Here is a 26308-nt window from a genome sequence, read left to right as displayed (position 1 = left end):
CCGGCCGTGATAAGCTGCTTCCGCCGTCAACCCTCTTCGTTCTGCCCGGCTCCTTTTCTCGACGGCTACAACGAAGCTGCTTTGCAGCAACTCTCATCCGGATTGAATCCTGTTTTTGCCGTCGCTTCACTTGAAGATCCACTCGACCCGGGGGCACTCGACGCCAAGGATCGCAAGTAATCTAGCGTTTTGTTATTCGTGTCCGTCATATTGGCCGCGCCCCGTCTCGGCATCGTTTTTGAGGTCGTTGGCCTCCTGAACCATTGTCGGGCGTAGTTGCGGTCCAGTCCGCCAAGTCATAGTAGCACGGTGCCCCAACCGGCTGCCCAGACGTATCGCGGCTATTGCATTGGGTCTCAGAGGACCCAACACCACTACTTTACGCGCCGAAATAAGTCGTTACATGTACGGCCAGCATATCTCAAAACGGATAAACACCACTATGACGTTTAATTTATGTCCGGCATTGAGAATCGCCCGGCCAAGGGGCATATCTCAAAACGTGATAACCACTACACTATGGGAACGCATTTCAGACAACTATTACAGCCACATATACCAACAGCAATTGACCTGATGAACATTCAACACTACTCGTACGAGGTGGGGGTCGAACCCACGACCAATTTATTACCAATCTTTTCCTCTAACGACTGAGCTAGCCAGGACACATGAACGATGAATCCTCTGTCAACCATGTATTTTTCGGTGTTTGAAATTTTCAGATTATCCGTCTAAAATCTAGTTTTCAACTTACCAAACATCCCTAAACTTATTATAAATCGTTAATGAGTTATTTCGTGAGTGAAATAAGTCTAGTTACATGTGTTCACGGCCAGGCAAACGGTACCAGCAAACGAAACCCAATACTGAATCTACCCATCGGTGTAGTAGTTCCTTTTTGTAGAGAACAATGAAGCAATATGAAATCAAAACTGTAATAAACGTTAATGATGTTTACCATATGCATGATTTTGCGCAAAATTACAACAACGGGCCTCTGTGGCGCAATTGGCTAGCGCGTTCGGCTGTTACGAATTTCGTCGATACCGGAAGGCTGGTGGTTCGAGCCCACCCAGGGGCGATGCAATGAAGTGCAAACAAATATGGACACTGCACACCGATTGCACTATCTTTTTTTGGAAGCTTCATAATTATTTGCCTATATCTTGGCCTAGTACTAAGTAATGGAAAACCACATATGCGCTAAATACAACCAGGCTGTCGTAAAGTTAGTTAATGTTGTCCCGTGGCATTCATGTCATTGATGTCAAACAAATTTGGTTGCCTTACAGACTTACAGATGGCGGTGACCTCACGAATCAATGAGTCAATCTTGTAAAATGCAAACCGATTGTTCTCACCCAGGGTCGAACTGAGGACCTTCAGCGTGTAAAGCCGACGTGATAACCGCTACACTATGAGAACGTTTAATTTATGTCACCAGCAACGGTCTTAATCCAATCATGACGAAATCAGGAAATTCCAAATTAATAGTCGTCTTTCACATTTGCTTTTCACTTAAATGTCTTGTTCCCACCCAGGATCGAACTGAGGACCTTCAGCGTGTTAGGCCGACGTGATAACCACTACACTATGGGAACGCATTTCAGACAACTATTACAGCCACATATACCAACAGCAATTGACCTGATGAACATTCAACACTACTCGTACGAGGTGGGGGTCGAACCCACGACCAATTTATTACCAATCTTTTCCTCTATGAATCCTCTGTCAACCATGTATTTTTCGGTGTTTGAAATTTTCAGATTATCCGTCTAAAATCTAGTTTTCAACTTACCAAACATCCCTAAACTTATTATAAATCGTTAATGAGTTATTTCGTGAGTGAAATAAGTCTAGTTACATGTGTTCACGGCCAGGCAAACGGTACCAGCAAACGAAACCCAATACTGAATCTACCCATCGGTGTAGTAGTTCCTTTTTGTAGAGAACAATGAAGCAATATGAAATCAAAACTGTAATAAACGTTAATGATGTTTACCATATGCATGATTTTGCGCAAAATTACAACAACGGGCCTCTGTGGCGCAATTGGCTAGCGCGTTCGGCTGTTACGAATTTCGTCGATACCGGAAGGCTGGTGGTTCGAGCCCACCCAGGGGCGATGCAATGAAGTGCAAACAAATATGGACACTGCACACCGATTGCACTATCTTTTTTTGGAAGCTTCATAATTATTTGCCTATATCTTGGCCTAGTACTAAGTAATGGAAAACCACATATGCGCTAAATACAACCAGGCTGTCGTAAAGTTAGTTAATGTTGTCCCGTGGCATTCATGTCATTGATGTCAAACAAATTTGGTTGCCTTACAGACTTACAGATGGCGGTGACCTCACGAATCAATGAGTCAATCTTGTAAAATGCAAACCGATTGTTCTCACCCAGGGTCGAACTGAGGACCTTCAGCGTGTAAAGCCGACGTGATAACCGCTACACTATGAGAACGTTCAATTTATGTCACCAGCAACGGTCTTAATCCAATCATGACGAAATCAGGAAATTCCAAATTAATAGTCGTCTTTCACATTTGCTTTTCACTTAAATGTCTTGTTCCCACCCAGGATCGAACTGAGGACCTTCAGCGTGTTAGGCCGACGTGATAACCACTACACTATGGGAACGCATTTCAGACAACTATTACAGCCAAATATACCAACAGCAATTGACCTGATGAACATTCAACACTACTCGTACGAGGTGGGGGTCGAACCCACGACCAATTTATTACCAATCTTTTCCTCTAACGACTGAGCTAGCCAGGACACATGAACGATGAATCCTCTGTCAACCATGTATTTTTCGGTGTTTGAAATTTTCAGATTATCCGTCTAAAATCTAGTTTTCAACTTACCAAACATCCCTAAACTTATTATAAATCGTTAATGAGTTATTTCGTGAGTGAAATAAGTCTAGTTACATGTGTTCACGGCCAGGCAAACGGTACCAGCAAACGAAACCCAATACTGAATCTACCCATCGGTGTAGTAGTTCCTTTTTGTAGAGAACAATGAAGCAATATGAAATCAAAACTGTAATAAACGTTAATGATGTTTACCATATGCATGATTTTGCGCAAAATTACAACAACGCGCCTCTGTGGCGCAATTGGCTAGCGCGTTCGGCTGTTAACCGGAAGGCTGGTGGTTCGAGCCCACCCAGGGGCGATGCAATGAAGTGCAAACAAATATGGACACTGCACACCGATTGCACTATCTTTTTTTGGAAGCTTCATAATTATTTGCCTATATCTTGGCCTAGTACTAAGTAATGGAAAACCACATATGCGCTAAATACAACCAGGCTGTCGTAAAGTTAGTTAATGTTGTCCCGTGGCATTCATGTCATTGATGTCAAACAAATTTGGTTGCCTTACAGACTTACAGATGGCGGTGACCTCACGAATCAATGAGTCAATCTTGTAAAATGCAAACCGATTGTTCTCACCCAGGGTCGAACTGAGGACCTTCAGCGTGTAAAGCCGACGTGATAACCGCTACACTATGAGAACGTTCAATTTATGTCACCAGCAACGGTCTTAATCCAATCATGACGAAATCAGGAAATTCCAAATTAATAGTCGTCTTTCACATTTGCTTTTCACTTAAATGTCTTGTTCCCACCCAGGATCGAACTGAGGACCTTCAGCGTGTTAGGCCGACGTGATAACCACTACACTATGGGAACGCATTTCAGACAACTATTACAGCCAAATATACCAACAGCAATTGACCTGATGAACATTCAACACTACTCGTACGAGGTGGGGGTCGAACCCACGACCAATTTATTACCAATCTTTTCCTCTAACGACTGAGCTAGCCAGGACACATGAACGATGAATCCTCTGTCAACCATGTATTTTTCGGTGTTTGAAATTTTCAGATTATCCGTCTAAAATCTAGTTTTCAACTTACCAAACATCCCTAAACTTATTATAAATCGTTAATGAGTTATTTCGTGAGTGAAATAAGTCTAGTTACATGTGTTCACGGCCAGGCAAACGGTACCAGCAAACGAAACCCAATACTGAATCTACCCATCGGTGTAGTAGTTCCTTTTTGTAGAGAACAATGAAGCAATATGAAATCAAAACTGTAATAAACGTTAATGATGTTTACCATATGCATGATTTTGCGCAAAATTACAACAACGGGCCTCTGTGGCGCAATTGGCTAGCGCGTTCGGCTGTTAGTGTAGGGTTGTTACCGGAAGGCTGGTGGTTCGAGCCCACCCAGGGGCGATGCAATGAAGTGCAAACAAATATGGACACTGCACACCGATTGCACTATCTTTTTTTGGAAGCTTCATAATTATTTGCCTATATCTTGGCCTAGTACTAAGTAATGGAAAACCACATATGCGCTAAATACAACCAGGCTGTCGTAAAGTTAGTTAATGTTGTCCCGTGGCATTCATGTCATTGATGTCAAACAAATTTGGTTGCCTTACAGACTTACAGATGGCGGTGACCTCACGAATCAATGAGTCAATCTTGTAAAATGCAAACCGATTGTTCTCACCCAGGGTCGAACTGAGGACCTTCAGCGTGTAAAGCCGACGTGATAACCGCTACACTATGAGAACGTTCAATTTATGTCACCAGCAACGGTCTTAATCCAATCATGACGAAATCAGGAAATTCCAAATTAATAGTCGTCTTTCACATTTGCTTTTCACTTAAATGTCTTGTTCCCACCCAGGATCGAACTGAGGACCTTCAGCGTGTTAGGCCGACGTGATAACCACTACACTATGGGAACGCATTTCAGACAACTATTACAGCCAAATATACCAACAGCAATTGACCTGATGAACATTCAACACTACTCGTACGAGGTGGGGGTCGAACCCACGACCAATTTATTACCAATCTTTTCCTCTAACGACTGAGCTAGCCAGGACACATGAACGATGAATCCTCTGTCAACCATGTATTTTTCGGTGTTTGAAATTTTCAGATTATCCGTCTAAAATCTAGTTTTCAACTTACCAAACATCCCTAAACTTATTATAAATCGTTAATGAGTTATTTCGTGAGTGAAATAAGTCTAGTTACATGTGTTCACGGCCAGGCAAACGGTACCAGCAAACGAAACCCAATACTGAATCTACCCATCGGTGTAGTAGTTCCTTTTTGTAGAGAACAATGAAGCAATATGAAATCAAAACTGTAATAAACGTTAATGATGTTTACCATATGCATGATTTTGCGCAAAATTACAACAACGCGCCTCTGTGGCGCAATTGGCTAGCGCGTTCGGCTGTTAACCGGAAGGCTGGTGGTTCGAGCCCACCCAGGGGCGATGCAATGAAGTGCAAACAAATATGGACACTGCACACCGATTGCACTATCTTTTTTTGGAAGCTTCATAATTATTTGCCTATATCTTGGCCTAGTACTAAGTAATGGAAAACCACATATGCGCTAAATACAACCAGGCTGTCGTAAAGTTAGTTAATGTTGTCCCGTGGCATTCATGTCATTGATGTCAAACAAATTTGGTTGCCTTACAGACTTACAGATGGCGGTGACCTCACGAATCAATGAGTCAATCTTGTAAAATGCAAACCGATTGTTCTCACCCAGGGTCGAACTGAGGACCTTCAGCGTGTAAAGCCGACGTGATAACCGCTACACTATGAGAACGTTCAATTTATGTCACCAGCAACGGTCTTAATCCAATCATGACGAAATCAGGAAATTCCAAATTAATAGTCGTCTTTCACATTTGCTTTTCACTTAAATGTCTTGTTCCCACCCAGGATCGAACTGAGGACCTTCAGCGTGTTAGGCCGACGTGATAACCACTACACTATGGGAACGCATTTCAGACAACTATTACAGCCAAATATACCAACAGCAATTGACCTGATGAACATTCAACACTACTCGTACGAGGTGGGGGTCGAACCCACGACCAATTTATTACCAATCTTTTCCTCTAACGACTGAGCTAGCCAGGACACATGAACGATGAATCCTCTGTCAACCATGTATTTTTCGGTGTTTGAAATTTTCAGATTATCCGTCTAAAATCTAGTTTTCAACTTACCAAACATCCCTAAACTTATTATAAATCGTTAATGAGTTATTTCGTGAGTGAAATAAGTCTAGTTACATGTGTTCACGGCCAGGCAAACGGTACCAGCAAACGAAACCCAATACTGAATCTACCCATCGGTGTAGTAGTTCCTTTTTGTAGAGAACAATGAAGCAATATGAAATCAAAACTGTAATAAACGTTAATGATGTTTACCATATGCATGATTTTGCGCAAAATTACAACAACGCGCCTCTGTGGCGCAATTGGCTAGCGCGTTCGGCTGTTAACCGGAAGGCTGGTGGTTCGAGCCCACCCAGGGGCGATGCAATGAAGTGCAAACAAATATGGACACTGCACACCGATTGCACTATCTTTTTTTGGAAGCTTCATAATTATTTGCCTATATCTTGGCCTAGTACTAAGTAATGGAAAACCACATATGCGCTAAATACAACCAGGCTGTCGTAAAGTTAGTTAATGTTGTCCCGTGGCATTCATGTCATTGATGTCAAACAAATTTGGTTGCCTTACAGACTTACAGATGGCGGTGACCTCACGAATCAATGAGTCAATCTTGTAAAATGCAAACCGATTGTTCTCACCCAGGGTCGAACTGAGGACCTTCAGCGTGTAAAGCCGACGTGATAACCGCTACACTATGAGAACGTTCAATTTATGTCACCAGCAACGGTCTTAATCCAATCATGACGAAATCAGGAAATTCCAAATTAATAGTCGTCTTTCACATTTGCTTTTCACTTAAATGTCTTGTTCCCACCCAGGATCGAACTGAGGACCTTCAGCGTGTTAGGCCGACGTGATAACCACTACACTATGGGAACGCATTTCAGACAACTATTACAGCCAAATATACCAACAGCAATTGACCTGATGAACATTCAACACTACTCGTACGAGGTGGGGGTCGAACCCACGACCAATTTATTACCAATCTTTTCCTCTAACGACTGAGCTAGCCAGGACACATGAACGATGAATCCTCTGTCAACCATGTATTTTTCGGTGTTTGAAATTTTCAGATTATCCGTCTAAAATCTAGTTTTCAACTTACCAAACATCCCTAAACTTATTATAAATCGTTAATGAGTTATTTCGTGAGTGAAATAAGTCTAGTTACATGTGTTCACGGCCAGGCAAACGGTACCAGCAAACGAAACCCAATACTGAATCTACCCATCGGTGTAGTAGTTCCTTTTTGTAGAGAACAATGAAGCAATATGAAATCAAAACTGTAATAAACGTTAATGATGTTTACCATATGCATGATTTTGCGCAAAATTACAACAACGGGCCTCTGTGGCGCAATTGGCTAGCGCGTTCGGCTGTTAGTGTAGGGCTGTCACCGGAAGGCTGGTGGTTCGAGCCCACCCAGGGGCGTTGCAATGAAGTGCAAACAAATATGGACACTGCACACCGATTGCACTATCTTTTTTGGAAGCTTCATAATTATTTGCCTATATCTTGGCCTAGTACTAAGTAATGGAAAACCACATATGCGCTAAATACAACCAGGCTGTCGTAAAGTTAGTTAATGTTGTCCCGTGGCATTCATGTCATTGATGTCAAACAAATTTGGTTGCCTTACAGACTTACAGATGGCGGTGACCTCACGAATCAATGAGTCAATCTTGTAAAATGCAAACCGATTGTTCTCACCCAGGGTCGAACTGAGGACCTTCAGCGTGTAAAGCCGACGTGATAACCGCTACACTATGAGAACGTTCAATTTATGTCACCAGCAACGGTCTTAATCCAATCATGACGAAATCAGGAAATTCCAAATTAATAGTCGTCTTTCACATTTGCTTTTCACTTAAATGTCTTGTTCCCACCCAGGATCGAACTGAGGACCTTCAGCGTGTTAGGCCGACGTGATAACCACTACACTATGGGAACGCATTTCAGACAACTATTACAGCCAAATATACCAACAGCAATTGACCTGATGAACATTCAACACTACTCGTACGAGGTGGGGGTCGAACCCACGACCAATTTATTACCAATCTTTTCCTCTAACGACTGAGCTAGCCAGGACACATGAACGATGAATCCTCTGTCAACCATGTATTTTTCGGTGTTTGAAATTTTCAGATTATCCGTCTAAAATCTAGTTTTCAACTTACCAAACATCCCTAAACTTATTATAAATCGTTAATGAGTTATTTCGTGAGTGAAATAAGTCTAGTTACATGTGTTCACGGCCAGGCAAACGGTACCAGCAAACGAAACCCAATACTGAATCTACCCATCGGTGTAGTAGTTCCTTTTTGTAGAGAACAATGAAGCAATATGAAATCAAAACTGTAATAAACGTTAATGATGTTTACCATATGCATGATTTTGCGCAAAATTACAACAACGCGCCTCTGTGGCGCAATTGGCTAGCGCGTTCGGCTGTTAACCGGAAGGCTGGTGGTTCGAGCCCACCCAGGGGCGATGCAATGAAGTGCAAACAAATATGGACACTGCACACCGATTGCACTATCTTTTTTTGGAAGCTTCATAATTATTTGCCTATATCTTGGCCTAGTACTAAGTAATGGAAAACCACATATGCGCTAAATACAACCAGGCTGTCGTAAAGTTAGTTAATGTTGTCCCGTGGCATTCATGTCATTGATGTCAAACAAATTTGGTTGCCTTACAGACTTACAGATGGCGGTGACCTCACGAATCAATGAGTCAATCTTGTAAAATGCAAACCGATTGTTCTCACCCAGGGTCGAACTGAGGACCTTCAGCGTGTAAAGCCGACGTGATAACCGCTACACTATGAGAACGTTCAATTTATGTCACCAGCAACGGTCTTAATCCAATCATGACGAAATCAGGAAATTCCAAATTAATAGTCGTCTTTCACATTTGCTTTTCACTTAAATGTCTTGTTCCCACCCAGGATCGAACTGAGGACCTTCAGCGTGTTAGGCCGACGTGATAACCACTACACTATGGGAACGCATTTCAGACAACTATTACAGCCAAATATACCAACAGCAATTGACCTGATGAACATTCAACACTACTCGTACGAGGTGGGGGTCGAACCCACGACCAATTTATTACCAATCTTTTCCTCTAACGACTGAGCTAGCCAGGACACATGAACGATGAATCCTCTGTCAACCATGTATTTTTCGGTGTTTGAAATTTTCAGATTATCCGTCTAAAATCTAGTTTTCAACTTACCAAACATCCCTAAACTTATTATAAATCGTTAATGAGTTATTTCGTGAGTGAAATAAGTCTAGTTACATGTGTTCACGGCCAGGCAAACGGTACCAGCAAACGAAACCCAATACTGAATCTACCCATCGGTGTAGTAGTTCCTTTTTGTAGAGAACAATGAAGCAATATGAAATCAAAACTGTAATAAACGTTAATGATGTTTACCATATGCATGATTTTGCGCAAAATTACAACAACGGGCCTCTGTGGCGCAATTGGCTAGCGCGTTCGGCTGTTAGTGTAGGGTTGTTACCGGAAGGCTGGTGGTTCGAGCCCACCCAGGGGCGATGCAATGAAGTGCAAACAAATATGGACACTGCACACCGATTGCACTATCTTTTTTTGGAAGCTTCATAATTATTTGCCTATATCTTGGCCTAGTACTAAGTAATGGAAAACCACATATGCGCTAAATACAACCAGGCTGTCGTAAAGTTAGTTAATGTTGTCCCGTGGCATTCATGTCATTGATGTCAAACAAATTTGGTTGCCTTACAGACTTACAGATGGCGGTGACCTCACGAATCAATGAGTCAATCTTGTAAAATGCAAACCGATTGTTCTCACCCAGGGTCGAACTGAGGACCTTCAGCGTGTAAAGCCGACGTGATAACCGCTACACTATGAGAACGTTCAATTTATGTCACCAGCAACGGTCTTAATCCAATCATGACGAAATCAGGAAATTCCAAATTAATAGTCGTCTTTCACATTTGCTTTTCACTTAAATGTCTTGTTCCCACCCAGGATCGAACTGAGGACCTTCAGCGTGTTAGGCCGACGTGATAACCACTACACTATGGGAACGCATTTCAGACAACTATTACAGCCAAATATACCAACAGCAATTGACCTGATGAACATTCAACACTACTCGTACGAGGTGGGGGTCGAACCCACGACCAATTTATTACCAATCTTTTCCTCTAACGACTGAGCTAGCCAGGACACATGAACGATGAATCCTCTGTCAACCATGTATTTTTCGGTGTTTGAAATTTTCAGATTATCCGTCTAAAATCTAGTTTTCAACTTACCAAACATCCCTAAACTTATTATAAATCGTTAATGAGTTATTTCGTGAGTGAAATAAGTCTAGTTACATGTGTTCACGGCCAGGCAAACGGTACCAGCAAACGAAACCCAATACTGAATCTACCCATCGGTGTAGTAGTTCCTTTTTGTAGAGAACAATGAAGCAATATGAAATCAAAACTGTAATAAACGTTAATGATGTTTACCATATGCATGATTTTGCGCAAAATTACAACAACGGGCCTCTGTGGCGCAATTGGCTAGCGCGTTCGGCTGTTACGAATTTCGTCGATACCGGAAGGCTGGTGGTTCGAGCCCACCCAGGGGCGATGCAATGAAGTGCAAACAAATATGGACACTGCACACCGATTGCACTATCTTTTTTGGAAGCTTCATAATTATTTGCCTATATCTTGGCCTAGTACTAAGTAATGGAAAACCACATATGCGCTAAATACAACCAGGCTGTCGTAAAGTTAGTTAATGTTGTCCCGTGGCATTCATGTCATTGATGTCAAACAAATTTGGTTGCCTTACAGACTTACAGATGGCGGTGACCTCACGAATCAATGAGTCAATCTTGTAAAATGCAAACCGATTGTTCTCACCCAGGGTCGAACTGAGGACCTTCAGCGTGTAAAGCCGACGTGATAACCGCTACACTATGAGAACGTTCAATTTATGTCACCAGCAACGGTCTTAATCCAATCATGACGAAATCAGGAAATTCCAAATTAATAGTCGTCTTTCACATTTGCTTTTCACTTAAATGTCTTGTTCCCACCCAGGATCGAACTGAGGACCTTCAGCGTGTTAGGCCGACGTGATAACCACTAAACTATGGGAACGCATTTCAGACAACTATTACAGCCAAATATACCAACAGCAATTGACCTGATGAACATTCAACACTACTCGTACGAGGTGGGGGTCGAACCCACGACCAATTTATTACCAATCTTTTCCTCTAACGACTGAGCTAGCCAGGACACATGAACGATGAATCCTCTGTCAACCATGTATTTTTCGGTGTTTGAAATTTTCAGATTATCCGTCTAAAATCTAGTTTTCAACTTACCAAACATCCCTAAACTTATTATAAATCGTTAATGAGTTATTTCGTGAGTGAAATAAGTCTAGTTACATGTGTTCACGGCCAGGCAAACGGTACCAGCAAACGAAACCCAATACTGAATCTACCCATCGGTGTAGTAGTTCCTTTTTGTAGAGAACAATGAAGCAATATGAAATCAAAACTGTAATAAACGTTAATGATGTTTACCATATGCATGATTTTGCGCAAAATTACAACAACGGGCCTCTGTGGCGCAATTGGCTAGCGCGTTCGGCTGTTACGAATTTCGTCGATACCGGAAGGCTGGTGGTTCGAGCCCACCCAGGGGCGATGCAATGAAGTGCAAACAAATATGGACACTGCACACCGATTGCACTATCTTTTTTTGGAAGCTTCATAATTATTTGCCTATATCTTGGCCTAGTACTAAGTAATGGAAAACCACATATGCGCTAAATACAACCAGGCTGTCGTAAAGTTAGTTAATGTTGTCCCGTGGCATTCATGTCATTGATGTCAAACAAATTTGGTTGCCTTACAGACTTACAGATGGCGGTGACCTCACGAATCAATGAGTCAATCTTGTAAAATGCAAACCGATTGTTCTCACCCAGGGTCGAACTGAGGACCTTCAGCGTGTAAAGCCGACGTGATAACCGCTACACTATGAGAACGTTCAATTTATGTCACCAGCAACGGTCTTAATCCAATCATGACGAAATCAGGAAATTCCAAATTAATAGTCGTCTTTCACATTTGCTTTTCACTTAAATGTCTTGTTCCCACCCAGGATCGAACTGAGGACCTTCAGCGTGTTAGGCCGACGTGATAACCACTACACTATGGGAACGCATTTCAGACAACTATTACAGCCAAATATACCAACAGCAATTGACCTGATGAACATTCAACACTACTCGTACGAGGTGGGGGTCGAACCCACGACCAATTTATTACCAATCTTTTCCTCTAACGACTGAGCTAGCCAGGACACATGAACGATGAATCCTCTGTCAACCATGTATTTTTCGGTGTTTGAAATTTTCAGATTATCCGTCTAAAATCTAGTTTTCAACTTACCAAACATCCCTAAACTTATTATAAATCGTTAATGAGTTATTTCGTGAGTGAAATAAGTCTAGTTACATGTGTTCACGGCCAGGCAAACGGTACCAGCAAACGAAACCCAATACTGAATCTACCCATCGGTGTAGTAGTTCCTTTTTGTAGAGAACAATGAAGCAATATGAAATCAAAACTGTAATAAACGTTAATGATGTTTACCATATGCATGATTTTGCGCAAAATTACAACAACGCGCCTCTGTGGCGCAATTGGCTAGCGCGTTCGGCTTTTAACCGGAAGGCTGGTGGTTCGATCCCACCCAGGGGCGATGCAATGAAGTGCAAACAAATATGGACACTGCACACCGATTGCACTATCTTTTTTGGAAGCTTCATAATTATTTGCCTATATCTTGGCCTAGTACTAAGTAATGGAAAACCACATATGCGCTAAATACAACCAGGCTGTCGTAAAGTTAGTTAATGTTGTCCCGTGGCATTCATGTCATTGATGTCAAACAAATTTGGTTGCCTTACAGACTTACAGATGGCGGTGACCTCACGAATCAATGAGTCAATCTTGTAAAATGCAAACCGATTGTTCTCACCCAGGGTCGAACTGAGGACCTTCAGCGTGTAAAGCCGACGTGATAACCGCTACACTATGAGAACGTTCAATTTATGTCACCAGCAACGGTCTTAATCCAATCATGACGAAATCAGGAAATTCCAAATTAATAGTCGTCTTTCACATTTGCTTTTCACTTAAATGTCTTGTTCCCACCCAGGATCGAACTGAGGACCTTCAGCGTGTTAGGCCGACGTGATAACCACTACACTATGGGAACGCATTTCAGACAACTATTACAGCCAAATATACCAACAGCAATTGACCTGATGAACATTCAACACTACTCGTACGAGGTGGGGGTCGAACCCACGACCAATTTATTACCAATCTTTTCCTCTAACGACTGAGCTAGCCAGGACACATGAACGATGAATCCTCTGTCAACCATGTATTTTTCGGTGTTTGAAATTTTCAGATTATCCGTCTAAAATCTAGTTTTCAACTTACCAAACATCCCTAAACTTATTATAAATCGTTAATGAGTTATTTCGTGAGTGAAATAAGTCTAGTTACATGTGTTCACGGCCAGGCAAACGGTACCAGCAAACGAAACCCAATACTGAATCTACCCATCGGTGTAGTAGTTCCTTTTTGTAGAGAACAATGAAGCAATATGAAATCAAAACTGTAATAAACGTTAATGATGTTTACCATATGCATGATTTTGCGCAAAATTACAACAACGGGCCTCTGTGGCGCAATTGGCTAGCGCGTTCGGCTGTTACGAATTTCGTCGATACCGGAAGGCTGGTGGTTCGAGCCCACCCAGGGGCGATGCAATGAAGTGCAAACAAATATGGACACTGCACACCGATTGCACTATCTTTTTTTGGAAGCTTCATAATTATTTGCCTATATCTTGGCCTAGTACTAAGTAATGGAAAACCACATATGCGCTAAATACAACCAGGCTGTCGTAAAGTTAGTTAATGTTGTCCCGTGGCATTCATGTCATTGATGTCAAACAAATTTGGTTGCCTTACAGACTTACAGATGGCGGTGACCTCACGAATCAATGAGTCAATCTTGTAAAATGCAAACCGATTGTTCTCACCCAGGGTCGAACTGAGGACCTTCAGCGTGTAAAGCCGACGTGATAACCGCTACACTATGAGAACGTTCAATTTATGTCACCAGCAACGGTCTTAATCCAATCATGACGAAATCAGGAAATTCCAAATTAATAGTCGTCTTTCACATTTGCTTTTCACTTAAATGTCTTGTTCCCACCCAGGATCGAACTGAGGACCTTCAGCGTGTTAGGCCGACGTGATAACCACTACACTATGGGAACGCATTTCAGACAACTATTACAGCCAAATATACCAACAGCAATTGACCTGATGAACATTCAACACTACTCGTACGAGGTGGGGGTCGAACCCACGACCAATTTATTACCAATCTTTTCCTCTAACGACTGAGCTAGCCAGGACACATGAACGATGAATCCTCTGTCAACCATGTATTTTTCGGTGTTTGAAATTTTCAGATTATCCGTCTAAAATCTAGTTTTCAACTTACCAAACATCCCTAAACTTATTATAAATCGTTAATGAGTTATTTCGTGAGTGAAATAAGTCTAGTTACATGTGTTCACGGCCAGGCAAACGGTACCAGCAAACGAAACCCAATACTGAATCTACCCATCGGTGTAGTAGTTCCTTTTTGTAGAGAACAATGAAGCAATATGAAATCAAAACTGTAATAAACGTTAATGATGTTTACCATATGCATGATTTTGCGCAAAATTACAACAACGGGCCTCTGTGGCGCAATTGGCTAGCGCGTTCGGCTGTTAACCGGAAGGCTGGTGGTTCGAGCCCACCCAGGGGCGAGCCATTGAAGTGCAAACAAATATGGACACTGCACACCGATTGCACTATCTTTTTTTGGAAGCTTCATAATTATTTGCCTATATCTTGGCCTAGTACTAAGTAATGGAAAACCACATATGCGCTAAATACAACCAGGCTGTCGTAAAGTTAGTTAATGTTGTCCCGTGGCATTCATGTCATTGATGTCAAACAAATTTGGTTGCCTTACAGACTTACAGATGGCGGTGACCTCACGAATCAATGAGTCAATCTTGTAAAATGCAAACCGATTGTTCTCACCCAGGGTCGAACTGAGGACCTTCAGCGTGTAAAGCCGACGTGATAACCGCTACACTATGAGAACGTTCAATTTATGTCACCAGCAACGGTCTTAATCCAATCATGACGAAATCAGGAAATTCCAAATTAATAGTCGTCTTTCACATTTGCTTTTCACTTAAATGTCTTGTTCCCACCCAGGATCGAACTGAGGACCTTCAGCGTGTTAGGCCGACGTGATAACCACTACACTATGGGAACGCATTTCAGACAACTATTACAGCCAAATATACCAACAGCAATTGACCTGATGAACATTCAACACTACTCGTACGAGGTGGGGGTCGAACCCACGACCAATTTATTACCAATCTTTTCCTCTAACGACTGAGCTAGCCAGGACACATGAACGATGAATCCTCTGTCAACCATGTATTTTTCGGTGTTTGAAATTTTCAGATTATCCGTCTAAAATCTAGTTTTCAACTTACCAAACATCCCTAAACTTATTATAAATCGTTAATGAGTTATTTCGTGAGTGAAATAAGTCTAGTTACATGTGTTCACGGCCAGGCAAACGGTACCAGCAAACGAAACCCAATACTGAATCTACCCATCGGTGTAGTAGTTCCTTTTTGTAGAGAACAATGAAGCAATATGAAATCAAAACTGTAATAAACGTTAATGATGTTTACCATATGCATGATTTTGCGCAAAATTACAACAACGGGCCTCTGTGGCGCAATTGGCTAGCGCGTTCGGCTGTTACGAATTTCGTCGATACCGGAAGGCTGGTGGTTCGAGCCCACCCAGGGGCGAGCCATTGAAGTGCAAACAAATATGGACACTGCACACCGATTGCACTATCTTTTTTGGAAGCTTCATAATTATTTGCCTATATCTTGGCCTAGTACTAAGTAATGGAAAACCACATATGCGCTAAATACAACCAGGCTGTCGTAAAGTTAGTTAATGTTGTCCCGTGGCATTCATGTCATTGATGTCAAACAAATTTGGTTGCCTTACAGACTTACAGATGGCGGTGACCTCACGAATCAATGAGTCAATCTTGTAAAATGCAAACCGATTGTTCTCACCCAGGGTCGAACTGAGGACCTTCAGCGTGTAAAGCCGACGTGATAACCGCTACACTATGAGAACGTTCAATTTATGTCACCAGCAACGGTCTTAATCCAATCATGACGAAATCAGGAAATTCCAAATTAATAGTCGTCTTTCACATTTGCTTTTCACTTAAATGTCTTGTTCCCACCCAGGATCGAACTGAGGACCTTCAGCGTGTTAGGCCGACGTGATAACCACTACACTATGGGAACGCATTTCAGACAACTATTACAGCCAAATATACCAACAGCAATTGACCTGATGAACATTCAACACTACTCGTACGAGGTGGGGGTCGAACCCACGACCAATTTATTACCAATCTTTTCCTCTAACGACTGAGCTAGCCAGGACACATGAACGATGAATCCTCTGTCAACCATGTATTTTTCGGTGTTTGAAATTTTCAGATTATCCGTCTAAAATCTAGTTTTCAACTTACCAAACATCCCTAAACTTATTATAAATCGTTAATGAGTTATTTCGTGAGTGAAATAAGTCTAGTTACATGTGTTCACGGCCAGGCAAACGGTACCAGCAAACGAAACCCAATACTGAATCTACCCATCGGTGTAGTAGTTCCTTTTTGTAGAGAACAATGAAGCAATATGAAATCAAAACTGTAATAAACGTTAATGATGTTTACCATATGCATGATTTTGCGCAAAATTACAACAACGGGCCTCTGTGGCGCAATTGGCTAGCGCGTTCGGCTGTTACGAATTTCGTCGATACCGGAAGGCTGGTGGTTCGAGCCCACCCAGGGGCGATGCAATGAAGTGCAAACAAATATGGACACTGCACACCGATTGCACTATCTTTTTTTGGAAGCTTCATAATTATTTGCCTATATCTTGGCCTAGTACTAAGTAATGGAAAACCACATATGCGCTAAATACAACCAGGCTGTCGTAAAGTTAGTTAATGTTGTCCCGTGGCATTCATGTCATTGATGTCAAACAAATTTGGTTGCCTTACAGACTTACAGATGGCGGTGACCTCACGAATCAATGAGTCAATCTTGTAAAATGCAAACCGATTGTTCTCACCCAGGGTCGAACTGAGGACCTTCAGCGTGTAAAGCCGACGTGATAACCGCTACACTATGAGAACGTTCAATTTATGTCACCAGCAACGGTCTTAATCCAATCATGACGAAATCAGGAAATTCCAAATTAATAGTCGTCTTTCACATTTGCTTTTCACTTAAATGTCTTGTTCCCACCCAGGATCGAACTGAGGACCTTCAGCGTGTTAGGCCGACGTGATAACCACTACACTATGGGAACGCATTTCAGACAACTATTACAGCCAAATATACCAACAGCAATTGACCTGATGAACATTCAACACTACTCGTACGAGGTGGGGGTCGAACCCACGACCAATTTATTACCAATCTTTTCCTCTAACGACTGAGCTAGCCAGGACACATGAACGATGAATCCTCTGTCAACCATGTATTTTTCGGTGTTTGAAATTTTCAGATTATCCGTCTAAAATCTAGTTTTCAACTTACCAAACATCCCTAAACTTATTATAAATCGTTAATGAGTTATTTCGTGAGTGAAATAAGTCTAGTTACATGTGTTCACGGCCAGGCAAACGGTACCAGCAAACGAAACCCAATACTGAATCTACCCATCGGTGTAGTAGTTCCTTTTTGTAGAGAACAATGAAGCAATATGAAATCAAAACTGTAATAAACGTTAATGATGTTTACCATATGCATGATTTTGCGCAAAATCACAACAACGCGCCTTTGTGGCGCAATTGGCTAGCGCGTTCGGCTGTTAACCGGAAGGCTGGTGGTTCGATCCCACCCAGGGGCGATGCAATAAAGTGCAAACAAATATGGACACTGCACACCGATTGCACTATCTTTTTTTGGAAGCTTCATAATTATTTGCCTATATCTTGGCCTAGTACTAAGTAATGGAAAACCACATATGCGCTAAATACAACCAGGCTGTCGTAAAGTTAGTTAATGTTGTCCCGTGGCATTCATGTCATTGATGTCAAACAAATTTGGTTGCCTTACAGACTTACAGATGGCGGTGACCTCACGAATCAATGAGTCAATCTTGTAAAATGCAAACCGATTGTTCTCACCCAGGGTCGAACTGAGGACCTTCAGCGTGTAAAGCCGACGTGATAACCGCTACACTATGAGAACGTTCAATTTATGTCACCAGCAACGGTCTTAATCCAATCATGACGAAATCAGGAAATTCCAAATTAATAGTCGTCTTTCACATTTGCTTTTCACTTAAATGTCTTGTTCCCACCCAGGATCGAACTGAGGACCTTCAGCGTGTTAGGCCGACGTGATAACCACTACACTATGGGAACGCATTTCAGACAACTATTACAGCCAAATATACCAACAGCAATTGACCTGATGAACATTCAACACTACTCGTACGAGGTGGGGGTCGAACCCACGACCAATTTATTACCAATCTTTTCCTCTAACGACTGAGCTAGCCAGGACACATGAACGATGAATCCTCTGTCAACCATGTATTTTTCGGTGTTTGAAATTTTCAGATTATCCGTCTAAAATCTAGTTTTCAACTTACCAAACATCCCTAAACTTATTATAAATCGTTAATGAGTTATTTCGTGAGTGAAATAAGTCTAGTTACATGTGTTCACGGCCAGGCAAACGGTACCAGCAAACGAAACCCAATACTGAATCTACCCATCGGTGTAGTAGTTCCTTTTTGTAGAGAACAATGAAGCAATATGAAATCAAAACTGTAATAAACGTTAATGATGTTTACCATATGCATGATTTTGCGCAAAATTACAACAACGGGCCTCTGTGGCGCAATTGGCTAGCGCGTTCGGCTGTTAACCGGAAGGCTGGTGGTTCGAGCCCACCCAGGGGCGATGCAATGAAGTGCAAACAAATATGGACACTGCACACCGATTGCACTATCTTTTTTTGGAAGCTTCATAATTATTTGCCTATATCTTGGCCTAGTACTAAGTAATGGAAAACCACATATGCGCTAAATACAACCAGGCTGTCGTAAAGTTAGTTAATGTTGTCCCGTGGCATTCATGTCATTGATGTCAAACAAATTTGGTTGCCTTACAGACTTACAGATGGCGGTGACCTCACGAATCAATGAGTCAATCTTGTAAAATGCAAACCGATTGTTCTCACCCAGGGTCGAACTGAGGACCTTCAGCGTGTAAAGCCGACGTGATAACCGCTACACTATGAGAACGTTCAATTTATGTCACCAGCAACGGTCTTAATCCAATCATGACGAAATCAGGAAATTCCAAATTAATAGTCGTCTTTCACATTTGCTTTTCACTTAAATGTCTTGTTCCCACCCAGGATCGAACTGAGGACCTTCAGCGTGTTAGGCCGACGTGATAACCACTACACTATGGGAACGCATTTCAGACAACTATTACAGCCAAATATACCAACAGCAATTGACCTGATGAACATTCAACACTACTCGTACGAGGTGGGGGTCGAACCCACGACCAATTTATTACCAATCTTTTCCTCTAACGACTGAGCTAGCCAGGACACATGAACGATGAATCCTCTGTCAACCATGTATTTTTCGGTGTTTGAAATTTTCAGATTATCCGTCTAAAATCTAGTTTTCAACTTACCAAACATCCCTAAACTTATTATAAATCGTTAATGAGTTATTTCGTGAGTGAAATAAGTCTAGTTACATGTGTTCACGGCCAGGCAAACGGTACCAGCAAACGAAACCCAATACTGAATCTACCCATCGGTGTAGTAGTTCCTTTTTGTAGAGAACAATGAAGCAATATGAAATCAAAACTGTAATAAACGTTAATGATGTTTACCATATGCATGATTTTGCGCAAAATCACAACAACGGGCCTCTGTGGCGCAATTGGCTAGCGCGTTCGGCTGTTACGAATTTCGTCGATACCGGAAGGCTGGTGGTTCGAGCCCACCCAGGGGCGATGCAATGAAGTGCAAACAAATATGGACACTGCACACCGATTGCACTATCTTTTTTTGGAAGCTTCATAATTATTTGCCTATATCTTGGCCTAGTACTAAGTAATGGAAAACCACATATGCGCTAAATACAACCAGGCTGTCGTAAAGTTAGTTAATGTTGTCCCGTGGCATTCATGTCATTGATGTCAAACAAATTTGGTTGCCTTACAGACTTACAGATGGCGGTGACCTCACGAATCAATGAGTCAATCTTGTAAAATGCAAACCGATTGTTCTCACCCAGGGTCGAACTGAGGACCTTCAGCGTGTAAAGCCGACGTGATAACCGCTACACTATGAGAACGTTCAATTTATGTCACCAGCAACGGTCTTAATCCAATCATGACGAAATCAGGAAATTCCAAATTAATAGTCGTCTTTCACATTTGCTTTTCACTTAAATGTCTTGTTCCCACCCAGGATCGAACTGAGGACCTTCAGCGTGTTAGGCCGACGTGATAACCACTACACTATGGGAACGCATTTCAGACAACTATTACAGCCAAATATACCAACAGCAATTGACCTGATGAACATTCAACACTACTCGTACGAGGTGGGGGTCGAACCCACGACCAATTTATTACCAATCTTTTCCTCTAACGACTGAGCTAGCCAGGACACATGAACGATGAATCCTCTGTCAACCATGTATTTTTCGGTGTTTGAAATTTTCAGATTATCCGTCTAAAATCTAGTTTTCAACTTACCAAACATCCCTAAACTTATTATAAATCGTTAATGAGTTATTTCGTGAGTGAAATAAGTCTAGTTACATGTGTTCACGGCCAGGCAAACGGTACCAGCAAACGAAACCCAATACTGAATCTACCCATCGGTGTAGTAGTTCCTTTTTGTAGAGAACAATGAAGCAATATGAAATCAAAACTGTAATAAACGTTAATGATGTTTACCATATGCATGATTTTGCGCAAAATTACAACAACGGGCCTCTGTGGCGCAATTGGCTAGCGCGTTCGGCTGTTACGAATTTCGTCGATACCGGAAGGCTGGTGGTTCGAGCCCACCCAGGGGCGATGCAATGAAGTGCAAACAAATATGGACACTGCACACCGATTGCAATATCTTTTTTTTGGAAGCTTCATAATTATTTGCCTATATCTTGGCCTAGTACTAAGTAATGGAAAACCACATATGCGCTAAATACAACCAGGCTGTCGTAAAGTTAGTTAATGTTGTCCCGTGGCATTCATGTCATTGATGTCAAACAAATTTGGTTGCCTTACAGACTTACAGATGGCGGTGACCTCACGAATCAATGAGTCAATCTTGTAAAATGCAAACCGATTGTTCTCACCCAGGGTCGAACTGAGGACCTTCAGCGTGTAAAGCCGACGTGATAACCGCTACACTATGAGAACGTTCAATTTATGTCACCAGCAACGGTCTTAATCCAATCATGACGAAATCAGGAAATTCCAAATTAATAGTCGTCTTTCACATTTGCTTTTCACTTAAATGTCTTGTTCCCTCCCAGCATCGAACTTAGGACCTTCAGCGTGTTAGGCCGACGTGATAACCACTACACTATGGGAACGCATTTCAGACAACTATTACAGCCAAATATACCAACAGCAATTGACCTGATGAACATTCAACACTACTCGTACGAGGTGGGGGTCGAACCTACGACCAATTTATTACCAATCTTTTCCTCTAACGACTGAGCTAGCCAGGACACATGAAAGATGAATCCTCTGTCAACCATGTATTTTTCGGTGTTTGAAATTTTCAGATTATCCGTCTAAAATCTAGTTTTCAACTTACCAAACATCCCTAAACTTATTATAAATCGTTAATGAGTTATTTCGTGAGTGAAATAAGTCTAGTTACATGTGTTCACGGCCAGGCAAACGGTACCAGCAAACGAAACCCAATACTGAATCTACCCATCGGTGTAGTAGTTCCTTTTTGTAGAGAACAATGAAGCAATATGAAATCAAAACTGTAATAAACGTTAATGATGTTTACCATATGCATGATTTTGCGCAAAATTACAACAACGCGCCTCTGTGGCGCAATTGGCTAGCGCGTTCGGCTGTTAACCGGAAGGCTGGTGGTTCGAGCCCACCCAGGGGCGATGCAATGAAGTGCAAACAAATATGGACACTGCACACCGATTGCACTATCTTTTTTTGGAAGCTTCATAATTATTTGCCTATATCTTGGCCTAGTACTAAGTAATGGAAAACCACATATGCGCTAAATACAACCAGGCTGTCGTAAAGTTAGTTAATGTTGTCCCGTGGCATTCATGTCATTGATGTCAAACAAATTTGGTTGCCTTACAGAATTACAGATGGCGGTGACCTCACGAATCAATGAGTCAATCTTGTAAAATGCAAACCGATTGTTCTCACCCAGGGTCGAACTGACGACCTTCAGCGTGTAAAGCCGACGTGATAACCGCTACACTATGAGAACGTTCAATTCATGTCACCAGCAACGGTCTTAATCCAATCATGACGAAATCAGGAAATTCCAAATTAATAGTCGTCTTTCACATTTGCTTTTCACTTAAATGTCTTGTTCCCACCCAGGATCGAACTGAGGACCTTCAGCGTGTTAGGCCGACGTGATAACCACTACACTATGGGAACGCATTTCAGACAACTATTACAGCCAAATATACCAACAGCAATTGACCTGATGAACATTCAACACTACTCGTACGAGGTGGGGGTCGAACTTTGAGATATGCCCCTTGGCCGGGCGATTCTCAAATGCCGGAGTCTGCCGGCTCAGCGTAAAGTAGTGGTACTGGGTCCTCTGAAACCCAAGGCAATAGCCGCGGTACGTCTGGGCAGCCGGTGGGGGCACCGTGCTACTATGACTTGGCGGACTGGGCCGCAATGACGCCCGACAACTGTTCTGGAGGCCAACGACCTCAAAAAACGATGCCGAGACAGGGCGCGGCCAATATGACGGACACGAATAACAAACGCTAGATTACTTGTGATCCTTGGCGTCGAGTGCCCCCGGGTCGGACGGATCTCCAAGTGAAGCGACGGCAAAAACAGGATCTAATCCGGATGAGAGCGGTTGTAAAAGCAGCTTCGTTGTAGCCGTCGAGAAAATGAGCCGGGCAAAATGAAGAGGGCTGACGGGCAGAAGCAGCTTATCGCGGCCGGGCAGAAGTTTGATGGCCAGTTGCGACGGGCAGCAACACAAGTGATAACAAGCGGAACGTGATAGTAATTACCAGCAGAAAATGAAGAGCCGACTCCGGGGGCTTCGGTGAAACTCGTGTGTATTATACTCGGCCAAAACCGGCCTTTATATACTCAATTTACAAAACACCGTTGACTGATATATATAATAGCACGAACATGAATATCAACGCTGGAGTAGATGTCACCGTTGTTCCGTCACCCTTTTCAGCCTCAGGAACTGCCGCTGACCTCCCACCTCCAACTCTCCTTGGCCGACCCTCTGTCGGTTACTCCTCCGGCACCAACCTCTTCCCTCTGGGCTAAAACTGGCTCCAGTCACGATGGGTTTTAAATATTTATTTCCTCTGGGCTAAAACTGGCTCCAGAGCGGGCGTCTTTAATATTCATTTCTGCCTTTGCTCGACAGAGACCGCCCTACATAGCTGTAAACTACGTACGGTTATTTCAATATTATAGTCAAGCGTCTCCAACTTCTATCGTCGGGACTTATAGCATCAAGTCCCGCTTACATTCCATCTATTACCGTCTACCGGTCTTTCTCGTACCGTCACCGGGAACTTCTTGGTTAGTTCCCGCCTCACGATGGACTTACCCCGGCAACCGACTCTCTGGTTCCGAGTGCCCCGCATCTCCGCTTCTACTCGTCTATCTCTTCACCGTCCCCTTGGACAGTGTTGGACGTCGGATTTTCCGACACTTCCCCCGTTGGACCCTCGTCCAACTCAGAGTCCGAACTGTCCAAGTCTTCAGTGTCTTGGAACGGTGAAGTATTTTGATGGTCATCGTCTATCGTCCCCGCGTGTAACTCTAACGGGTAAAGACACTTAATGTCCCGGTATATGGGTATTGACCCTTTTCCTGAACCCTTATCTGCGATTAATACTGCTACCCTCCTGAACTTGTTGTCTGAGCCCGGGTATAATTTGGCCACTCTTCCTACTTTCCATTTCGTTCTCTTGGATTTCTCGTCGTGTATCAGCACCACTTGTCCCACCTCAACTTGTTTTGTTCTACCCGGCGTTGGACAGTGGAACTTCTCGAGGTCTGCCACATATTCTTTATAGAAATCTCCCCACCAATTTGCTAGCAGGTTTCTTCTAATTTTCTCCCGCTTGGTTAGACGTATTCTGTCTGAATATTCTCTCTCCTCCTCGTCTACCGGGTGTTTTTGATTTTGTCTATAGCCTGTGATCAAATGCTTCGGCGTTAGAGGTTCATTATCGTCGTCAGAGACATACGTTAATGGCCTCGTGTTTATCGTATCTTCAATCTCGGTTAACACCGTTTGGAACAGGTCATATTCCAGACACTCGTTTCCATACGTTTTGTATAATAGCCTCTTCACTGTCTGGACCATCCGCTCCCAGAACCCGCCCCACCAAGGGGCCAGGCTCGGGGAGAATCTCCACTTGACATTTAGGTCCACTAGTGTATTATACACGTTCTCACTTTTGTACGCCGCTCTCAGGTATTTCGCGGCTTGTGTGAATGATTTCGCGTTATCTGAATACATGGCTTTCGGCACCCCTCTTCTTGCAAAAAACCTTCTCAGTGCAAAAATACAGGATGCCGTCTCCAAGTCTGTGGTCATTTCTAAATGCACGGCTCTTGTTACCGCACACGTGAACAAACAAATGTAGGCCTTCGCTTGTCCACCTCTTGCCGTCAGTTTTATCGGGAACGGTCCCGCAAAGTCTATCCCCGTTACATTAAACGGGTTCGCCATTTGAAGTCGATCTACCGGTAGTGGAGCCGGGACTTCGTTGAACGGTCTCGAATCTAGTTTCTGACATTTCATGCACCTTTTCAACTCTTTCTTGATCGTTTGCCTTAGTCTTGGAATCCAAAACGTCCGCCGTACTTCCACCATCGTCGTGCTTACTCCAGTGTGCAGCAACCGTTCGTGCGTCTGCTCTATGAGTTTGCCCGTCAAATAGTGGTTTTCAGGCAACAGGATTACCGCTTCTCTACCGTTAAGCCGCAACCAATTTTCTTGGCGGCCGTAACACCTGATTAGCCCGTTTCTCTCGTCCCAGGCCAATCCCAGCTTTCTCAACTTATCATTTTTCCAGGGTTTTTTCTCTTTTATGGCTTCTCTTTCATCTTTGTATGCGTCATTTTGCATCTTCCGCCATAGATCTAACTCCGCTTGTTCTACCTCTTCTGCTGCGAGGATGTTGAACTGTTTCTTGTCGGCGCCACCCGACACTTCCGCCAGCGGTGTCTCGGGATTCGGTTGTCCCTTAAACCTCTTCACCGCTCTCTTCACTGTCGCCCAGATTCTGATTATCGTACGCAACGAACTATAGTTCTCGTACCACTCTTTTTCTTTTGACATCGAAACACTACATTGTGTTATCTCTTTCATTTTTTCCTCTTTTCTGATTTCTTCTGTACAATCCTGCTCCATTTGGGCTGGATTCTTCGGCCAATTCTCTTTTTTGTTCAGCCACTCTGGGCCTGACCACCAATCTTTCTTATGGTTCAGCTGGCTCACTGAAGCCCCTCTCGATGCTATATCTGCCGGGTTCTGAACTCCCGGACAGTGCCTTATCGACCCTATGTCGATCTTCTCCCTGATTTCTGTTACCCGGTTGTGGACGAACTGTTTCCAACGGCCCGATTCGCCTTTCATCCACCAGTAGGCTATCGCCGAGTCCGTCCACAGTGTTTTCTCAAACGACCGTCCCAGAGACTTTTCAATGTATTCCCCCAGTCTGACTGCCAGCAGATTACTGAGCAACTCCAGCCTG

The 26308-nt window shown here is 42.9% G+C and overlaps 49 non-coding genes across 49 annotated transcripts; 9 read left to right on the top strand and 40 right to left on the bottom strand.

Annotated features, from left to right (window-relative positions):
- Positions 1–1355: 1355 nt before the first annotated feature.
- Positions 1356–1428, bottom strand: Trnav-uac (transfer RNA valine (anticodon UAC)). Its single transcript has one exon. It is a non-coding gene; the product is annotated as a tRNA-Val (tRNA).
- Positions 1429–1531: 103 nt separating this feature from the next.
- Trnav-aac (transfer RNA valine (anticodon AAC)) lies at positions 1532–1604 on the bottom strand. Its single transcript has one exon. It is a non-coding gene; the product is annotated as a tRNA-Val (tRNA).
- Positions 1605–2402: 798 nt separating this feature from the next.
- Positions 2403–2475, bottom strand: Trnav-uac (transfer RNA valine (anticodon UAC)). The gene has a single exon. It is a non-coding gene; the product is annotated as a tRNA-Val (tRNA).
- A 103-nt stretch (positions 2476–2578) lies between these two features.
- On the bottom strand, positions 2579–2651 carry Trnav-aac (transfer RNA valine (anticodon AAC)). Its single transcript has one exon. It is a non-coding gene; the product is annotated as a tRNA-Val (tRNA).
- A 469-nt stretch (positions 2652–3120) lies between these two features.
- Positions 3121–3194, top strand: Trnan-guu (transfer RNA asparagine (anticodon GUU)). The gene has a single exon. It is a non-coding gene; the product is annotated as a tRNA-Asn (tRNA).
- Positions 3195–3465: 271 nt separating this feature from the next.
- Trnav-uac (transfer RNA valine (anticodon UAC)) lies at positions 3466–3538 on the bottom strand. The gene has a single exon. It is a non-coding gene; the product is annotated as a tRNA-Val (tRNA).
- Positions 3539–3641: 103 nt separating this feature from the next.
- On the bottom strand, positions 3642–3714 carry Trnav-aac (transfer RNA valine (anticodon AAC)). Its single transcript has one exon. It is a non-coding gene; the product is annotated as a tRNA-Val (tRNA).
- Positions 3715–4541: 827 nt separating this feature from the next.
- On the bottom strand, positions 4542–4614 carry Trnav-uac (transfer RNA valine (anticodon UAC)). The gene has a single exon. It is a non-coding gene; the product is annotated as a tRNA-Val (tRNA).
- Positions 4615–4717: 103 nt separating this feature from the next.
- Positions 4718–4790, bottom strand: Trnav-aac (transfer RNA valine (anticodon AAC)). Its single transcript has one exon. It is a non-coding gene; the product is annotated as a tRNA-Val (tRNA).
- A 469-nt stretch (positions 4791–5259) lies between these two features.
- Positions 5260–5333, top strand: Trnan-guu (transfer RNA asparagine (anticodon GUU)). Its single transcript has one exon. It is a non-coding gene; the product is annotated as a tRNA-Asn (tRNA).
- Positions 5334–5604: 271 nt separating this feature from the next.
- On the bottom strand, positions 5605–5677 carry Trnav-uac (transfer RNA valine (anticodon UAC)). Its single transcript has one exon. It is a non-coding gene; the product is annotated as a tRNA-Val (tRNA).
- A 103-nt stretch (positions 5678–5780) lies between these two features.
- Positions 5781–5853, bottom strand: Trnav-aac (transfer RNA valine (anticodon AAC)). The gene has a single exon. It is a non-coding gene; the product is annotated as a tRNA-Val (tRNA).
- A 469-nt stretch (positions 5854–6322) lies between these two features.
- Trnan-guu (transfer RNA asparagine (anticodon GUU)) lies at positions 6323–6396 on the top strand. The gene has a single exon. It is a non-coding gene; the product is annotated as a tRNA-Asn (tRNA).
- A 271-nt stretch (positions 6397–6667) lies between these two features.
- Positions 6668–6740, bottom strand: Trnav-uac (transfer RNA valine (anticodon UAC)). The gene has a single exon. It is a non-coding gene; the product is annotated as a tRNA-Val (tRNA).
- Positions 6741–6843: 103 nt separating this feature from the next.
- Positions 6844–6916, bottom strand: Trnav-aac (transfer RNA valine (anticodon AAC)). Its single transcript has one exon. It is a non-coding gene; the product is annotated as a tRNA-Val (tRNA).
- Positions 6917–7742: 826 nt separating this feature from the next.
- Trnav-uac (transfer RNA valine (anticodon UAC)) lies at positions 7743–7815 on the bottom strand. Its single transcript has one exon. It is a non-coding gene; the product is annotated as a tRNA-Val (tRNA).
- A 103-nt stretch (positions 7816–7918) lies between these two features.
- Positions 7919–7991, bottom strand: Trnav-aac (transfer RNA valine (anticodon AAC)). The gene has a single exon. It is a non-coding gene; the product is annotated as a tRNA-Val (tRNA).
- A 469-nt stretch (positions 7992–8460) lies between these two features.
- Positions 8461–8534, top strand: Trnan-guu (transfer RNA asparagine (anticodon GUU)). Its single transcript has one exon. It is a non-coding gene; the product is annotated as a tRNA-Asn (tRNA).
- Positions 8535–8805: 271 nt separating this feature from the next.
- Positions 8806–8878, bottom strand: Trnav-uac (transfer RNA valine (anticodon UAC)). The gene has a single exon. It is a non-coding gene; the product is annotated as a tRNA-Val (tRNA).
- A 103-nt stretch (positions 8879–8981) lies between these two features.
- Positions 8982–9054, bottom strand: Trnav-aac (transfer RNA valine (anticodon AAC)). Its single transcript has one exon. It is a non-coding gene; the product is annotated as a tRNA-Val (tRNA).
- An 827-nt stretch (positions 9055–9881) lies between these two features.
- Trnav-uac (transfer RNA valine (anticodon UAC)) lies at positions 9882–9954 on the bottom strand. The gene has a single exon. It is a non-coding gene; the product is annotated as a tRNA-Val (tRNA).
- Positions 9955–10057: 103 nt separating this feature from the next.
- Trnav-aac (transfer RNA valine (anticodon AAC)) lies at positions 10058–10130 on the bottom strand. The gene has a single exon. It is a non-coding gene; the product is annotated as a tRNA-Val (tRNA).
- An 827-nt stretch (positions 10131–10957) lies between these two features.
- On the bottom strand, positions 10958–11030 carry Trnav-uac (transfer RNA valine (anticodon UAC)). The gene has a single exon. It is a non-coding gene; the product is annotated as a tRNA-Val (tRNA).
- Positions 11031–12034: 1004 nt separating this feature from the next.
- On the bottom strand, positions 12035–12107 carry Trnav-uac (transfer RNA valine (anticodon UAC)). The gene has a single exon. It is a non-coding gene; the product is annotated as a tRNA-Val (tRNA).
- Positions 12108–12210: 103 nt separating this feature from the next.
- On the bottom strand, positions 12211–12283 carry Trnav-aac (transfer RNA valine (anticodon AAC)). The gene has a single exon. It is a non-coding gene; the product is annotated as a tRNA-Val (tRNA).
- Positions 12284–12752: 469 nt separating this feature from the next.
- On the top strand, positions 12753–12826 carry Trnak-uuu (transfer RNA lysine (anticodon UUU)). The gene has a single exon. It is a non-coding gene; the product is annotated as a tRNA-Lys (tRNA).
- A 270-nt stretch (positions 12827–13096) lies between these two features.
- Trnav-uac (transfer RNA valine (anticodon UAC)) lies at positions 13097–13169 on the bottom strand. The gene has a single exon. It is a non-coding gene; the product is annotated as a tRNA-Val (tRNA).
- Positions 13170–13272: 103 nt separating this feature from the next.
- On the bottom strand, positions 13273–13345 carry Trnav-aac (transfer RNA valine (anticodon AAC)). The gene has a single exon. It is a non-coding gene; the product is annotated as a tRNA-Val (tRNA).
- Positions 13346–14173: 828 nt separating this feature from the next.
- On the bottom strand, positions 14174–14246 carry Trnav-uac (transfer RNA valine (anticodon UAC)). Its single transcript has one exon. It is a non-coding gene; the product is annotated as a tRNA-Val (tRNA).
- A 103-nt stretch (positions 14247–14349) lies between these two features.
- Trnav-aac (transfer RNA valine (anticodon AAC)) lies at positions 14350–14422 on the bottom strand. The gene has a single exon. It is a non-coding gene; the product is annotated as a tRNA-Val (tRNA).
- A 469-nt stretch (positions 14423–14891) lies between these two features.
- Positions 14892–14965, top strand: Trnan-guu (transfer RNA asparagine (anticodon GUU)). The gene has a single exon. It is a non-coding gene; the product is annotated as a tRNA-Asn (tRNA).
- A 271-nt stretch (positions 14966–15236) lies between these two features.
- Positions 15237–15309, bottom strand: Trnav-uac (transfer RNA valine (anticodon UAC)). The gene has a single exon. It is a non-coding gene; the product is annotated as a tRNA-Val (tRNA).
- Positions 15310–15412: 103 nt separating this feature from the next.
- On the bottom strand, positions 15413–15485 carry Trnav-aac (transfer RNA valine (anticodon AAC)). The gene has a single exon. It is a non-coding gene; the product is annotated as a tRNA-Val (tRNA).
- Positions 15486–16312: 827 nt separating this feature from the next.
- On the bottom strand, positions 16313–16385 carry Trnav-uac (transfer RNA valine (anticodon UAC)). Its single transcript has one exon. It is a non-coding gene; the product is annotated as a tRNA-Val (tRNA).
- Positions 16386–16488: 103 nt separating this feature from the next.
- On the bottom strand, positions 16489–16561 carry Trnav-aac (transfer RNA valine (anticodon AAC)). The gene has a single exon. It is a non-coding gene; the product is annotated as a tRNA-Val (tRNA).
- Positions 16562–17389: 828 nt separating this feature from the next.
- Trnav-uac (transfer RNA valine (anticodon UAC)) lies at positions 17390–17462 on the bottom strand. Its single transcript has one exon. It is a non-coding gene; the product is annotated as a tRNA-Val (tRNA).
- A 103-nt stretch (positions 17463–17565) lies between these two features.
- Trnav-aac (transfer RNA valine (anticodon AAC)) lies at positions 17566–17638 on the bottom strand. The gene has a single exon. It is a non-coding gene; the product is annotated as a tRNA-Val (tRNA).
- Positions 17639–18107: 469 nt separating this feature from the next.
- On the top strand, positions 18108–18181 carry Trnan-guu (transfer RNA asparagine (anticodon GUU)). Its single transcript has one exon. It is a non-coding gene; the product is annotated as a tRNA-Asn (tRNA).
- A 271-nt stretch (positions 18182–18452) lies between these two features.
- Positions 18453–18525, bottom strand: Trnav-uac (transfer RNA valine (anticodon UAC)). The gene has a single exon. It is a non-coding gene; the product is annotated as a tRNA-Val (tRNA).
- Positions 18526–18628: 103 nt separating this feature from the next.
- On the bottom strand, positions 18629–18701 carry Trnav-aac (transfer RNA valine (anticodon AAC)). The gene has a single exon. It is a non-coding gene; the product is annotated as a tRNA-Val (tRNA).
- A 469-nt stretch (positions 18702–19170) lies between these two features.
- Positions 19171–19244, top strand: Trnan-guu (transfer RNA asparagine (anticodon GUU)). Its single transcript has one exon. It is a non-coding gene; the product is annotated as a tRNA-Asn (tRNA).
- A 271-nt stretch (positions 19245–19515) lies between these two features.
- On the bottom strand, positions 19516–19588 carry Trnav-uac (transfer RNA valine (anticodon UAC)). Its single transcript has one exon. It is a non-coding gene; the product is annotated as a tRNA-Val (tRNA).
- Positions 19589–19691: 103 nt separating this feature from the next.
- Trnav-aac (transfer RNA valine (anticodon AAC)) lies at positions 19692–19764 on the bottom strand. Its single transcript has one exon. It is a non-coding gene; the product is annotated as a tRNA-Val (tRNA).
- Positions 19765–20592: 828 nt separating this feature from the next.
- Trnav-uac (transfer RNA valine (anticodon UAC)) lies at positions 20593–20665 on the bottom strand. Its single transcript has one exon. It is a non-coding gene; the product is annotated as a tRNA-Val (tRNA).
- Positions 20666–20768: 103 nt separating this feature from the next.
- Positions 20769–20841, bottom strand: Trnav-aac (transfer RNA valine (anticodon AAC)). The gene has a single exon. It is a non-coding gene; the product is annotated as a tRNA-Val (tRNA).
- Positions 20842–21670: 829 nt separating this feature from the next.
- Positions 21671–21743, bottom strand: Trnav-uac (transfer RNA valine (anticodon UAC)). The gene has a single exon. It is a non-coding gene; the product is annotated as a tRNA-Val (tRNA).
- Positions 21744–22388: 645 nt separating this feature from the next.
- On the top strand, positions 22389–22462 carry Trnan-guu (transfer RNA asparagine (anticodon GUU)). The gene has a single exon. It is a non-coding gene; the product is annotated as a tRNA-Asn (tRNA).
- Positions 22463–22733: 271 nt separating this feature from the next.
- Trnav-uac (transfer RNA valine (anticodon UAC)) lies at positions 22734–22806 on the bottom strand. The gene has a single exon. It is a non-coding gene; the product is annotated as a tRNA-Val (tRNA).
- Positions 22807–22909: 103 nt separating this feature from the next.
- Positions 22910–22982, bottom strand: Trnav-aac (transfer RNA valine (anticodon AAC)). The gene has a single exon. It is a non-coding gene; the product is annotated as a tRNA-Val (tRNA).
- Positions 22983–26308: the final 3326 nt, after the last annotated feature.

Source organism: Daphnia carinata, unplaced genomic scaffold (genome assembly GCF_022539665.2).
Source record: "Daphnia carinata strain CSIRO-1 unplaced genomic scaffold, CSIRO_AGI_Dcar_HiC_V3 NW_026453067.1, whole genome shotgun sequence".
NCBI classification, from domain to species: Eukaryota; Metazoa; Arthropoda; class Branchiopoda; order Diplostraca; family Daphniidae; genus Daphnia; species Daphnia carinata.
Note: the sequence above shows the minus strand (reverse complement) of the source record. Positions and strands in the feature narration are given on the sequence as shown.